Source organism: Triticum aestivum, chromosome 7B (genome assembly GCF_018294505.1).
Source record: "Triticum aestivum cultivar Chinese Spring chromosome 7B, IWGSC CS RefSeq v2.1, whole genome shotgun sequence".
NCBI classification, from domain to species: Eukaryota; Viridiplantae; Streptophyta; class Magnoliopsida; order Poales; family Poaceae; genus Triticum; species Triticum aestivum.
Window position 1 is genome coordinate 685,179,103 of NC_057813.1, and position 13,333 is coordinate 685,192,435.

At 43.7% G+C, this 13,333-nt stretch overlaps 1 long non-coding RNA gene across 3 annotated transcripts; it reads right to left on the minus strand.

The window, feature by feature from the left end:
- Positions 1 to 249: 249 nt before the first annotated feature.
- Positions 250 to 7,402, minus strand: LOC123163173 (uncharacterized). 3 transcript variants are annotated; one of them, XR_006481760.1, is made up of 10 exons: positions 4,251 to 7,402; positions 3,640 to 4,013; positions 3,498 to 3,557; positions 3,335 to 3,414; positions 3,150 to 3,250; positions 1,927 to 2,065; positions 1,711 to 1,826; positions 1,548 to 1,596; positions 1,393 to 1,459; positions 250 to 1,217 (listed from the first exon to the last, which is right to left on the minus strand). It is a non-coding gene; the product is annotated as an uncharacterized lncRNA (long non-coding RNA). The 3 variants fall into 3 exon arrangements; XR_006481759.1 differs by having other exon boundaries at positions 1,711 to 1,784; positions 3,145 to 3,250; XR_006481758.1 differs by having other exon boundaries at positions 3,145 to 3,250.
- Between the last annotated feature and the right edge of the window lie 5,931 nt (positions 7,403 to 13,333).

Here is a 13,333-nt window from a genome sequence, read left to right on the forward strand (position 1 = left end):
ATCTTGGATGATTCAAAAAATTTGAGTTAAATTAAAAAAATGTTCATGAATTTCAGAAAATTGTTCCACCAATTTCAAAAAAAATGTTCATCAATTCTAGAAATGTTCGCCGATTCGAAATAATTGTTCAAAAAATGCTGACAATTTTATAAAAATATTTGCAAATAGAATAAATGTTTATGAATTCAAAAAATGTTCTTGATTTAAGAACATGTTCTAAAATTTGTAAAGTGTTCACAATTTGAAATATGTTCAAGAATTCAAAATATGTTCATGATTTCATGAAATTGAGAGTGATAGTGTATCTCGATGATGCAGCAAAATGTGATCATGGCCATTGGAGATTTTTTCCTTTTCCGATTGCAACGCATGGACCCTTTTGCTAGTATATTCAACGAACCGAGTCCCATAAATCTGCATACAAGGTCCATTATCCCTCATGTTAACGAGGAGCATGTACACGACACACAATATACAAACTAACATAAATGCCAGAAAAAACACCGCACTTTTGACCCAATAAAAACACATGCTGGCATAGCCCCCCCTCAGCTGAACAGGGTAACTGCGGCTCCCTCCACATTTTCACTTCCGGGGTTGGGACCGGCAAAGGCAGTGTTAGGCCACACCAACCAATCATTCAACAAAGCATACAAGGCACACACACTCAGAGAGTCATGCCACACACAATCACACACACAGTCATTGTCAAAATGCAATATTCACACTTCTAACGCAAACAATACAAAGGAGGTAACTGCAGCTCCCTCCACATTTTGGCATCCGGGCTTGGGACCGGCAAAGGCAGTGTTAGGCCACACCAACCAATCATTCAACCAAGCATACAAGCCACACACAATCACACACAGTCATTGCTAAAATGCAATATTCACAGGTACACACATCACAGTCAAATGCACAATATTCGCAGAGTCACACACACAGTCAAGCACAGAGTCACACACACAGTCACACATCACAGTCAAATGCAATATTCGCATAGAGTCACACACACACCGTCAAACACACAGTCCCACACACAGAAAGTCAAGCCACACACACAAGAGAGTCAAGCCACAAACAGTCAGAGAGGCACAGAATGGAGCACTTGCACACAAAAAACAACAAGAAACTCAGAAAGCTATAAAGAGAAATTCCAGAACCTGAATGACTAAACGATTTCTCTCGAGGGGTGAGGGTGATTCAGATCTTCGTTCCTGAAAACAGGAAGCTGGTTAGAGGCTGATTAAGTGATTATCATGCTACCCACAAGTTTGTAGGCCTATGGACAGAAAAGAAATGTTAAATGTGTTCTTATTCTACTTACTAGAGAAAGCAAGGCATACATGAGCAACATTCTTATAGAAATTTTGGCTAAGGTAAGCCTCATACCTAAAATATATATGTTTCAAGTTGGCAACTGTGGTTGCCTTTCATGAGTTACAAGCCGATGGATAGCCTGAAAAATGACATGAGCAACTTAAAATGTGAGTTTCCACAATGTAAATGATGTTTCTATTATTCTTGAAGCAAGAAAAGTAGCTTACGTTACCAACAGCACCAGCAGTCATATTTACAAAAGAAGATTAAGATGACCTGTGATGTAATAAGCATCATATGAGTCAAAAATACTTGGAATCAGTTTATGATCATAAGAGCATAGGTAATTATTCCTGTGTGTATATCAAAGTTATCAAGATAGGAACTTACTGATTCTGTGTATCTTGCAACTCCAATAATTCACCTGGTTTGGCATCTTTGACTTTAGCTATAGGTGAGAAGAACTGATAACAAATAGAAGTTACACAAATGGAAGTACCCCATTCCTGCAATATTCAGATGTCTGATGCATGATATGATGTAGGAAGTGCAAGGGCTACATCATTCATGTTAGGAATCTGGTAACAAAGAGGACCAAGGTAGTACCTTCAAGGAAGAAATTTTGTTATTTCTGCCCATTTATTCCCATATATCCGATGGGCATTATTCAGTGCATGTTCCTCCTCATGTTCCTCCTCAGTAGTCCAAACATCTCTGTATTTCTGGATTCAGATGATTATGCCACCTAAGATGTTATGTAGAATTCGAAATCAGCTTCATAACCAATCAACTCTTTATGTAACTAGTGTGTTTCTGAATTAGCAAACATGCCAATAGGTAGTTATGGATACAACACATCTAAAAAAAATACCCAGAAGTAGCAAAATTTGGCTAAATAAACGTTTTGACATCAACATCGCAAAATGTAAAGAATGTAAATATACCTGCGTTGTATGCAAACCCAACCCATCAGTGTCCTTAGCAACACAATAAATACCTTAAATACTTAGAAAAACATTATTCCAGTGATTGGACAGCAGTAATACAAAAAAAGAATATGATATCCACATAAGACATAATCACAAAAAAGTTTAGAAAAAAGCAGCGGACAACAAAGCAATCAATCGTGGAATACAAAACACAAGTTATACAACCAAACATTCAGCAAAGCATACAAGCCACACCATCAAACAAATGCAATTTTCACACAGAGTCTCCCTCTACACATACACAAAGTCAAGCCAGACACATATTCACCATCAAGCCACACACAGTCACACACACAGTCAAGCCCACACACATATTCACCATCAAACCACACACAGTCACACACAGAGTCAAGCCACAGAGAGAGAGAGTCAAGCCACATACACACACAGAGTCAAGTCACACACATATTCATCATCAAGTCACACAGAGTCACACACACAGAATGGAGCGCTTGCACACAAGAAACAGACATAGATAGGAGCAGAGAAACCTAATACATACAAGACAGAAGTAAACTCAGAAAGCTATAAAGAAATTCCAGAACTTGAATGAGTAAACTGATTTCAAGTTGGCTCAAGATCATTGAGAATAAAATATGGAGGCCATATCAGTTCCAAACACGACTTACTAATAACCACTGCAGTACTTAAACATGAGTATCAACTAGGGTAATTTATCACATACAGTAAGCAAAACATTGAAATATTTGAAGGATGTAAAATAGAAATTAGGCACCAGTACACCAACAAGGCAACAAAGAACCATACAAGACAGAACATTAAAAAGAGTAAATTGCAGAAGAGAGAAACAAATCTACAACTGAACGGAGTAAACCTTACTCATCCCCAATTTGGCGTTGCTCAATTCGAGAGATATTGTAGTATCGAAGTGCAGCTTCCAAGAATTTACGCTTTAGGTCTAAAATTCTCACATAGCAGACCTACAAGAGATATAAGAAGGGAACTAAATTTTTGTCCTTAGTTGTAGACAGATAGATTATTAAACTGTTTCTGAACCAACAAACCTTGTATTGTAAGTTCAGAACTTCCTGGTTGCTGTTTGTGACCAAAAATGAGGCTTTGTTGATAAAAGCTTCAGCATTCACTGCATCATCATCCCACAAAATGAGGAACTACATTAGTCCAGCTGACAATGCAATGACGACAAAGGCTAAAAATGGGACTAACCTCCAAATAGAGTCGTGCAATCTGGACGCCTTGGATAATTTGTTTGTGTCATCAAGCATCCTGGTTTTTAAGAAGATGGTTAGATTTCCCAGACTTAGAATATCCAATGACATGTAAAGAGAGACAAAAGCTTAGCTTCTACCTGATTCTTGAGTCCAAGTCAATGCCACTAAGCACTTCTGCTGCTCTCGGCCATTGTTGTTCAAATTCATACAATTCTGCAACTTCAACAAGAACTCCCAAACAGTAGCACTAAAGAAGACAAGGCTATTTAGATTTTTGAAATGCGGTGCATAAGAGGGACATGATGCACGAAGCTATACGTAGATATTTAGGTTTCTACAGTGCAACCCATGTGAGCTTGAATAAGTGCTTGATAATCGAATAGATATAACTCAGTTTGAGATCAGCTACTTTTCCACTCTCCAGTGTCTTCCATACGTATTCTTTAAGTTGGTCGGTTGTAATGTTACTCTCAGTCTCTTCCATTACAGATTTGATCCATAACAACACTTCCTGCAGTATATGGTGACTATTCTCAGTTTATGCGCATCAAAATAGTAAATACACCATTTTAAAATAACAGGACGTATGTTTTTCTTCTTCTTAGCATCATGTGCAAAAGCAAGTGGGTAAATAACACATCCACAAGTTCTACAATTACGAAAAATTTGTTCCAGGAGATCCATTTGGGTAACACAAGTTGAGCATTATATGGCAGAGAACATCAACTACACATAAAATCAAGTGTACCTGATTAGCCAGGCTGTGCGGTGGCCCAGCCAAACCGCTCAGTGTCCTTAGCAACACAATATAGAGCAAATGTGAAATGTCCAGATCCACATGTCTGTACCTTAAATACTTAGAAAAGCATTAGAATATGATATCCACATAACACACATATCACAGAAAAGATCAGAAAAAAAGAATAGTCAGTTGTCTGCACTAAACAAGTGTCCTTAGCAACACAATATAGAGCAAATGTGAAATGTCCAGATCCACATGTCTGTACCTTAAATACTTAGAAAAGCATTAGAATATGATATCCACATAACACACATATCACAGAAAAGATCAGAAAAAAAGAATAGTCAGTTGTCTGCACTAAACAAGTACTGGTCTGTTACCTATGATCGGGAACTACCAATACCAAGTAAGCATAAATGATTATTCGTCAAGACAACCGCTCCTGCCATATGAACATGTATCTCAAGGAAAATTTGTAAGAGATGTGGTTAATTACTTGAAGTATAAAACACACCATATCAAGTATACTAACACAGAAGTGATATCAATATTTCCACCTTCACATCAGATAGTATAAAACACACCACGGCCTACACGGTTTGCACCCCTGAACGCATCCCCATATATGGAGAGACAAACATTGGGAACATAAGCAAAGCATGACAAGAAGAACCCAATTGGAAAGAACACTAAATAAACAACCATCAGAACAACCATAATGTATCACCCCATCTCTGCTTATAAGATGGGTGATTCAAGAATATAAGAACAACCTTAACGAACAACCATAACGACCAACGAGCCAAACTAGAGTATCACAAAGGCGCATGCGTTTGAGGTCTGGAAATCGCCGACGAACAACGCAGCGACGGAACCGAGGAACCGATATGAGCGAACACGATAAACTGACCTTGCTTTGGCCTCTCCCCGCCTCTGTAATCCAAACTCAAAACCAGACGGGCGAACACGAAACACAGGGACATGAAATGTAATCATTCATCGCTCCGCCACGAATACGAAACACAGAGTCGTGAGTGTCTCCCAGATAACCGAAGTGCACGCAGAAGTTAATGATCCAACACACTCAGAATCAATATTAACTACTCAATGATCCAGCAAACATTACAACAGAATTTTACGGAATAGGGTGTCAGAAGCTCAATGATAAATGATCGCACTATAAGTTAATTGTCACAAAGTCTAGGCAAAGCAAGAAAAGCATTTTCCATTGACTGGACATTAGTAATACAAAAAAAAAGAATATGATATCCACATAAGACATAACAAAACATATGCATATCACTAAAAATTTAAGAAAAAAGAAGTCAACTGTCTACACTAAACAAATACTAAGTCATCAATCACAATACCGAGTTGATGCCATAAAATTTAACATGACAAACAATACTTTTTCATGCACACTAACTGGGGATTAACAAATGTCAGAGCATAAGAGTTGGGCTACTCAATTGGATCACTATCATCAGAAGAAAACAAGCAGCACATGTCCATGTTATAGGTTCGTTGCAACTGTTGTCCAAAGTAAAGGGACATGACAGAAGTTAGCAGGTAGCAGCATTGCTAAAAAACATGTGATGAACGTGCTTTCACGGATAAATAAATTCTGGAGTTATGCTCACAACAGAATTATATGACAAAACTCTGGAATTATGCTATGCAATCTAAAATGTAGTCTAAGGGGAACTAACTAGCAGCAGCTCATCTAGAACTCCTATGAGTAGTTGAATGGAAATAGCAACATCAAGAACAAAAGAAGGGACCTTGTCCAACAGTAGCAGCAACAGGTGTTCAATTAGTCAAGCAGCAGGCCACATGGTTTGCACTCTTGTAAAACTTTTCTGCTCGGAACACACAAGCAAAGCATGATATAAAGAAACAAATTGGAAAGAACATAAACAGTATAGAGCATTAGATCAAGCGTAAGGAATCACCCCATCTCTGAATTTAGGATGAGAGCACACACGCCTAGCCAGTACAACAAGAAGTCAAGAATTAACAGACCCTGAAACGCAAGAATTGACAGAGGGCCAACAAGAACTGACAGGGGGCCAAGAATTGACAGAGTATCACAAGAGAGCATACGTTTGAGTCCTGAAAATCACCAAGAGCAACGTAGGTGACCGAACGGAGGAACAAGTCTGAACTAGCACGATACCGAACGTAATCCAATTTCGAAACCAGACCCGTTCGTTCCTGCAACCGACGCGAACACGAAACCCAGGACTGCTAGCACAAAAACCATACCCGTTCGGATAACAGAAGCGCGCATTGACAAAATTGCTAGCACGCAAACGAGATGGAGGAGACCCCCGACGAGGCGAGACGGACCAAGAACACGCGAGCGCATCGGGACAACGGCGAGGATGAGCGAAATCGAACCAGGCGCAACTCTACACGGACGACGGCGAGGACGAGCGAAACTGAACCAGGCGCGACCCTACACGGACGACGACGGCGAGGACGAGCAAAATCGAACCAGGCGCGACCCTACACGGACGACGGCGGCGAGGAGGTGCAAAATCGAACCAGAAGCGACCCTACACGGACGACGGCGGCGTGGACGAGCAAAATCGAACCGGACGCGACGCACAAACGGGGGACGGCGAGGACGAGCAAAACCAAACCAGGCGCGATTTCTGAACTGACGAATCGAGCGCGAGCAAAAACCAAATCAGGCGCGGTTCTAAGCCTAAACAGGCGACGAATCGAGGAGGAGCGAATCCAAACCGGACGCGAGGAGGCGAGGCGAGAGGCACGGCCCGGGGCCCGGGACGAAGAGAGGAGGAGCAGACCGGCCACGGCCACGGCCAGAGCGCGCGGAGGGAGGAAAGGGAGCGCCTGGCCGCGGGCGGGCTGCCGGGGAAGAGGCCGTGCCGCCGGCCGGGTCCTTGCCGGAGACGGCTTCGGCGGGCGGCGGAAATCGAAGGGAAGTGGCGCTGGTGGTGGTGGGTTGGGGCCGGATCCGGACCGGGTGGGCAGGACAGGAGGGGTCGGTCGGTGGGTCGGTCGGCAACGTGGCGCGGCGCGGAGATGTTACCGTTGGGAGCCTCAGATTGGGGTCGGGTGCTCGAGGCGGACTGGGAAATTTCTAGCTCGAGGCAGAGGCGATTGCGTCCGGGCACACGGGCTATCCGGCCGGCGCACATGAGCAGACCGGCCCATTTGGCCCATTTGGTCTTATATCTTAAGAAAAAAATGTATTCTCAAAAAAAGAAAAAAAATATGTTCTTCTAAAAAGAGGAGGAAAAATATGTTGATGCAAAGGGACATGCATCGGCAATGTTTTCATTTGGTTAGCATCAACTTAAGGGCGAGCTTGTTTCAAATGAAAAAACTTAAGGTCCAACTAATCACCTTGTTAGAATAGCCAGGATACGTGTCCGAATTGACTGTGTTTGAGGCGACTTCTGGCGATATTCAGACGACCGGTGGCGTGGTGCCGGCTCTTTCCTCACCGTTGACCCCCTCCCTCTTGCAATTTGATCCTTCGTCTGTCTGTAATCCATTCTCTCATAATTGGTTTCCCTTCCTCTAGTATTGTTTCCACTGGCCGAGGCAAGATTTCTCAAGTGCTAGTATTGAGGGAGGGGGGCATCGTAGGAAAACAATTGCTAGTACTTGTGTGTATACAGTAGCGGCGACAGGAAAAAGAAATGCCCCAGGCAGCCTTTGGTGTACTGTAGCACTGTAGCTACAGTACTGCTACAATGCCCAAAGAAAATGCATCTCATGCCCCAGGCAGCGGCCCGGGCTGCCTGGGGCCTGCCTCCGCCACTGTGTGTATATACAAGCAAACTCATCATGTTGGGGAGGCTCCTGACTCATGCTAGCCATCCCATGCCTCTGCCACTGGTTGTTTCTCCCTATCAATCCTCTTCTCTCTTGATTGTTCTCTCAATCCTTGGCCTCGCTCTGTATCCCAAGAAGAACCACATTTGGCGCATGTGTGTTGACTACCTAGTGGTTGGGGGTGCGCTTCTTGAGGGTGTTTCTGTGCGGTGCCAGGTAGGGGTCGCCCTTTTCATTTGATTTTTTGCATAATGGGCAGTATATAACTATATATACATGCCAACTATTGCTAAAAACGAACTGAACTATGAATTATGATCACGGGGAAAGCAGAGCAATCTAATAGTAGTGACTCTAATCATTAAAACCACGTCGCAGTTCAGCTAGAACTGCGCCTACTCCACAACCGCTGCCATGTACTCCCTCCGTTCGGAATTACTTGTCATAAAAATAGATGTATCTACAACTAAAATATATCTAGATACATTCATTTCTTGGACGAGTAATTGCGAACGGAGGGAGTAGCTCGTAGGGCCCTCCACTTCACATGACGTCTTGCTCGCACGCCTCTGTGTGTGCGCGCACCTCGGCCACCTTGTTGAGCTAAACGCAGCTCTTGGTGAGGAGGAACAACAGGCTTAGCCTTGTGCCGACCGCCTCCATGGACAATGCGTCGCTGCTTGCTGCTGTCCATCCCGCTACACATATTCAGACAATGCAATGGTGTCGGCACGACCTCACTGTTCTTGGTGGCGACCCTCCTTCCATCCGCCGCTTCTTGCTGAGCCTATCATAGAATGAGGTGTAGTTGTGTAGTTGTGTTAGCATGCGAGATCAATGTCAGAAAATCCATGTCCGTAGCTCACAATAGCATACACCTGAAAGTGAATAAATAGCGCCTTGAACATATAATGTTGTCTATGTTTCTTTACGAAAAAAAATACTGGTAGATATTGATTTTCGTTCATCTGTCATTTACTTCGTAAGTATAGCACACACAAAATATGATGCTTTGCAAAACACCAATCATTGGGCAAATAGGCCATTATTAATGACATCACAAATTACATACTCCGTTGCAACAGAGCAGAGTTTTTGATACGTACTTCATCGAGCTGACTTGTAGCCCTTGTCCTGCAGCTTACAATGCGGACGATTGAAACAAACTCGAGGATTTTAGTAGTATTAGCAAAATTCATGAACAAAGTCCTAAAGTGCATCAAAACTTTATGGATGAACTAACATTTTTCTATTGATTCAACTAATGTCCAGACAGGATACCTTGAACCAAATTTTTTTGAATTTGTTCAATTAAATGTTCTTCCTTCAGTAATTTCTTGCAATATTTCCTACTATATGGAAGACTAGCTATGGTGAAACACCTTTTTGGTTATTTTATTCTGAATATTATATGATACTCCCTATTCCATAATGTAGTGTGTATCGATTTTTTGGAAAGTCAAAGTTTGCAAACTCTGACCAAGTTTATAGAGAAAATTATTTATATGTATAATACCAAATATATAACATATGAAACTAAATCTTATGATGAACCTAATGATCTATGTTTGACATTCTAGATGTAATTGTTTTTCTCTACAAACTTGGTCAAAGTTTGTGAGGTTTGACTTTTCAAAACATCTATATGCATTACATTATGGAACGAAGGAAATAGTAAAAACTCAAGCTTCTCTGATACCTCACTTGCTTGCATGAAACAACCATGTCAGTTATTGAAGATTATTCATTCTTTACCTTGAGCATCTTAAAGAGAAGGGTGCACTCTAATCTTGTCTACACACAGCAGAGTGGCTAGTTGGGTTCCTAATCTAAGCTTGGTTATGCATGTTGGGCTTCTATAAACTTACCACTATCCAAGGTTTCAGGACGGTGAAACCACAAAAATGATTCAACTACTTGCCTGAATCAAATAAAACAGTGAACTGATATCTGAGCCAAATAGCAAAAATCTACTTCGACAATACAACTAAACACAAACCAAACCTCCAACATTACACTAAACTGCGGTCACGAGTGTGAGGTCTAAACAGTCTCACATTAAAGGCCCCTGTAGTATGCCATCTTTCTTGAACATGACCTTCTCGTTAGCGTTTTCAAGTCAGCATGTGTTACCTATACACAAAAAACAAAAGAGCAGGAAATCTAAGCACACATAATTAAAACTTTAGTGCAAATATTTGTAAGATAGGTTATACATGCCAAACAGGTGACATAAACTTCGCAAAAAAAGTACTCTAGAAATACTATGATTCCAGCCTCTACGTCATATCATGTTGGTCCTGCTGGGAGTAGGTGCAACTCTGCCGCCTCTACAGAAAATAAATAATACTACCCTTAGATATTGAGGACTAGGCTTGGTGCGTAATCGAGATTAAAAATCCTAGTACTCGTACTTAAAAGGCCATATGCATCTCTAGTTGGTGCAGAGGCCGGGGAAGTGAAATTCTCCCCCAATTTCAAAAGTGCACGATTGCTCTTCCTCGCGTTCCCCTCGCGTCGATCCCCCCGCGAGCGACCGAGGGGGCAACCCTAGCCGCCGGCGCATCAGGTCCCCCCGCCCCTCTTCTCCCCTCGTCACCGCCGATCTGTGCCGCCGGGCAAAGCCCGGTAGGTGCCGGCGGCGGTGGGGCACCATCTCCTCCTCGTGCGAGGGCTCGGTGCGGGCGGGCGTCCTCGGGCGACGGCGTCGCGTTCATCCAGGGCGCGGCGGCGTGCGGGCAGGTCCGGTTGCGGTGCTGCGGTGCCTCGTCCTGCGCGTGGAGGGCCGGACATGGCGGGGGCTGTGGGATCACTCGGAGGCGACATAGGAGACTCCGGTGTTGGATCCACGAGCAGTAGGTAGGGCGGCATCCCTTGCCTGTGCGGCGGTGGCCAGATCCATGGCCGGCATGGTGCTCTTCCCCTCGGTGGAGTCTATGTCTGGAAATGGCGTCGGAAGCTGTGGATCTGGCGTCCCGTCCAGATCCGCCCCGACGTGGCAACCGGTGGCGCGTGGAGGACCGGTGAGGGGCGTGCCGACGGCGGCTTTGGTCTTCACGGCGAAGCTCCGTTCGGTTTTAGTCAGCTGCGAGATCGGGGGGCCGTGATTTTCGGTGAAAATCGCGTCGACTACGGTCATGGCGGACGATGGCGGAGTCTATGACGTCGTTCCCTTCTAGAGGCATCGTTGTTGTAGGTCATGGCGCCCCACTCGTGATGCTCCAGTGGAAACTCTAGATCTAGGTCTACCGGGTCGGACGATGATGGCACCTTCGATGTTGTTGTCCCTCCTAGGGGCATCATTTTGGAGCACGTGCTGGCTGGAGGGGACAAGACGAGGAGCGGTGTTACATCTACCGCAAGGCCGACGGCGGATCCCGGCGGCATGGCGCTGTGAAGGTTCGACGATGGGCGCGTTTTGGAGATGGACTCATGCAGGAGGAGGAAGCTGTCTAGCGTCATGGTGGGTTTGATGGCAGAGAGGCCTGGCAAGGTCGGTGCATCAGTTCTGCTCTGAGGATGGACCGAGGGAAGATGGAGGTGACGGCCCTTGCAGCGTGCAATGCTCACCAGGCGTGTGTGATGACCCACAAGTGTAGGGGATCTATCGTAGTCCTTTCAATAAGTAAGAGTGTCGAACCCAACGAGGAGCATAAGGAAATGACAAGCGGTTTTTAGTAAGGTATTCTCTACAAGCACTGAAATTGTAGGTAACAGATAGTTTTGTGATAAGATAATTTGTGACGGGTAACAAGCAATGAAAGTAAATAAGATGCAGCAAGGTGGCCCAATCCTTTTTGTAGCGAAGGATAAGCCTGGACAAGTTCTTATAATGAGAAAAGTGCTCCCGACACATGGGAATTATCGTCAAGCTAGTTTTCATCACGCTCATATGATTCGCGTTCGTTACTTTGATAATTTGATATGTGGGTGGACCGGTGCTTGGGTACTGCCCTTTCTTGGACAAGCATCCCACTTATCATTAACCCCTATTGCAAGCATCCGCAACTACAAAGAAGTATTAAGGTAAACCTAACCATAGCATGAAACATGTGGATCCAAATCAGCCCCTTACGAAGCAACTCATAAACTAGGGTTTAAGCTTCTGTCAGTCTAGCAACCCATCATCTACTTATTACTTCTAAATGCCTTCCTCTAGGCCCAAATAAAGGTGAAGTGTCATGTAGTCGACGTTCACATAACACCACTAGAGGAGAGACAACATACATCTCATCAAAATATCGAACGAATACCAAATTCACATGACTACTAATAGCAAGACTTCATCCATGTCCTCAGGAACAAACGTAACTACTCACAAAGCATATTCATGTTGATGACCAGAGGATTATTAATATGCATTAAGGATCTGAACATATGATCTTCGACCAAATAAACCAACTAGCATCAACTACAAGGAGTAATCAATCAACACTACTAGCAACCCACAAGTACCAATCTGAGGTTTTGGTACAAAGATTGAATACAAGAGATGAACTAGGGTTTGAGAGGAGATGGTGCTGGTGAAGATGTTGATGGAGATTGACCCCCTCCCAGTGAGAGGATTGTTGGTGATGACGATGGTGATGATTTCCCCCTCCCGGAGGGAAGTTTCCCCGGCAGAACAGCTTCGCCGGAGCCCTAGATTGGTTCCGCCAAGGTTCCGCCTCGTGGCGGCGGAGTTTCGTCCCAAAACTTTCTTATGATTTTTTTCAGAGAAAAAGACTTCATATAGCAGAAGATGGGCACCGGAGGGCTGCTAGGTGGCCCACGAGGCAGGGGGCGCGCCCAGGGGGTAGGGCACGCCCCCCACCCTCATGGGTGGTGGGTGGCCCCTCTCAGGTATTTCTTCTGCTCAGTAATTTTTATTAATTCCCAAAATGACTTTCGTGGAGTTTCAGGACTCCTGGAGCTGTGCAGAACATGTCTCTAATATTTGCTCCTTTTCCAGCCCAGAATCCCAGCTCCCGGCATTCTCCCTCTTCATGTAAGCCTTGTAAAATAAGAGAGAATAGCCATAAGTATTGTGACATAACGTGTAATAACAGCCCATAATGCAATAAATATCGATATAAAAGCATGATGCAAAATGGACGTATCAACTCCCCCAAGCTTAGACCTCGCTTGTCCTCAAGCAGAAGCCGATATCAAAAAATATGCCCACATGTTTAGAGATAGAGGTGTCGATAAAATAAAATACAGACATGAGGGCATCATGATCATTCTTATAACAGCAACACATATATTTTGTCATATGATTCCTTATGCTCAAGTAACAA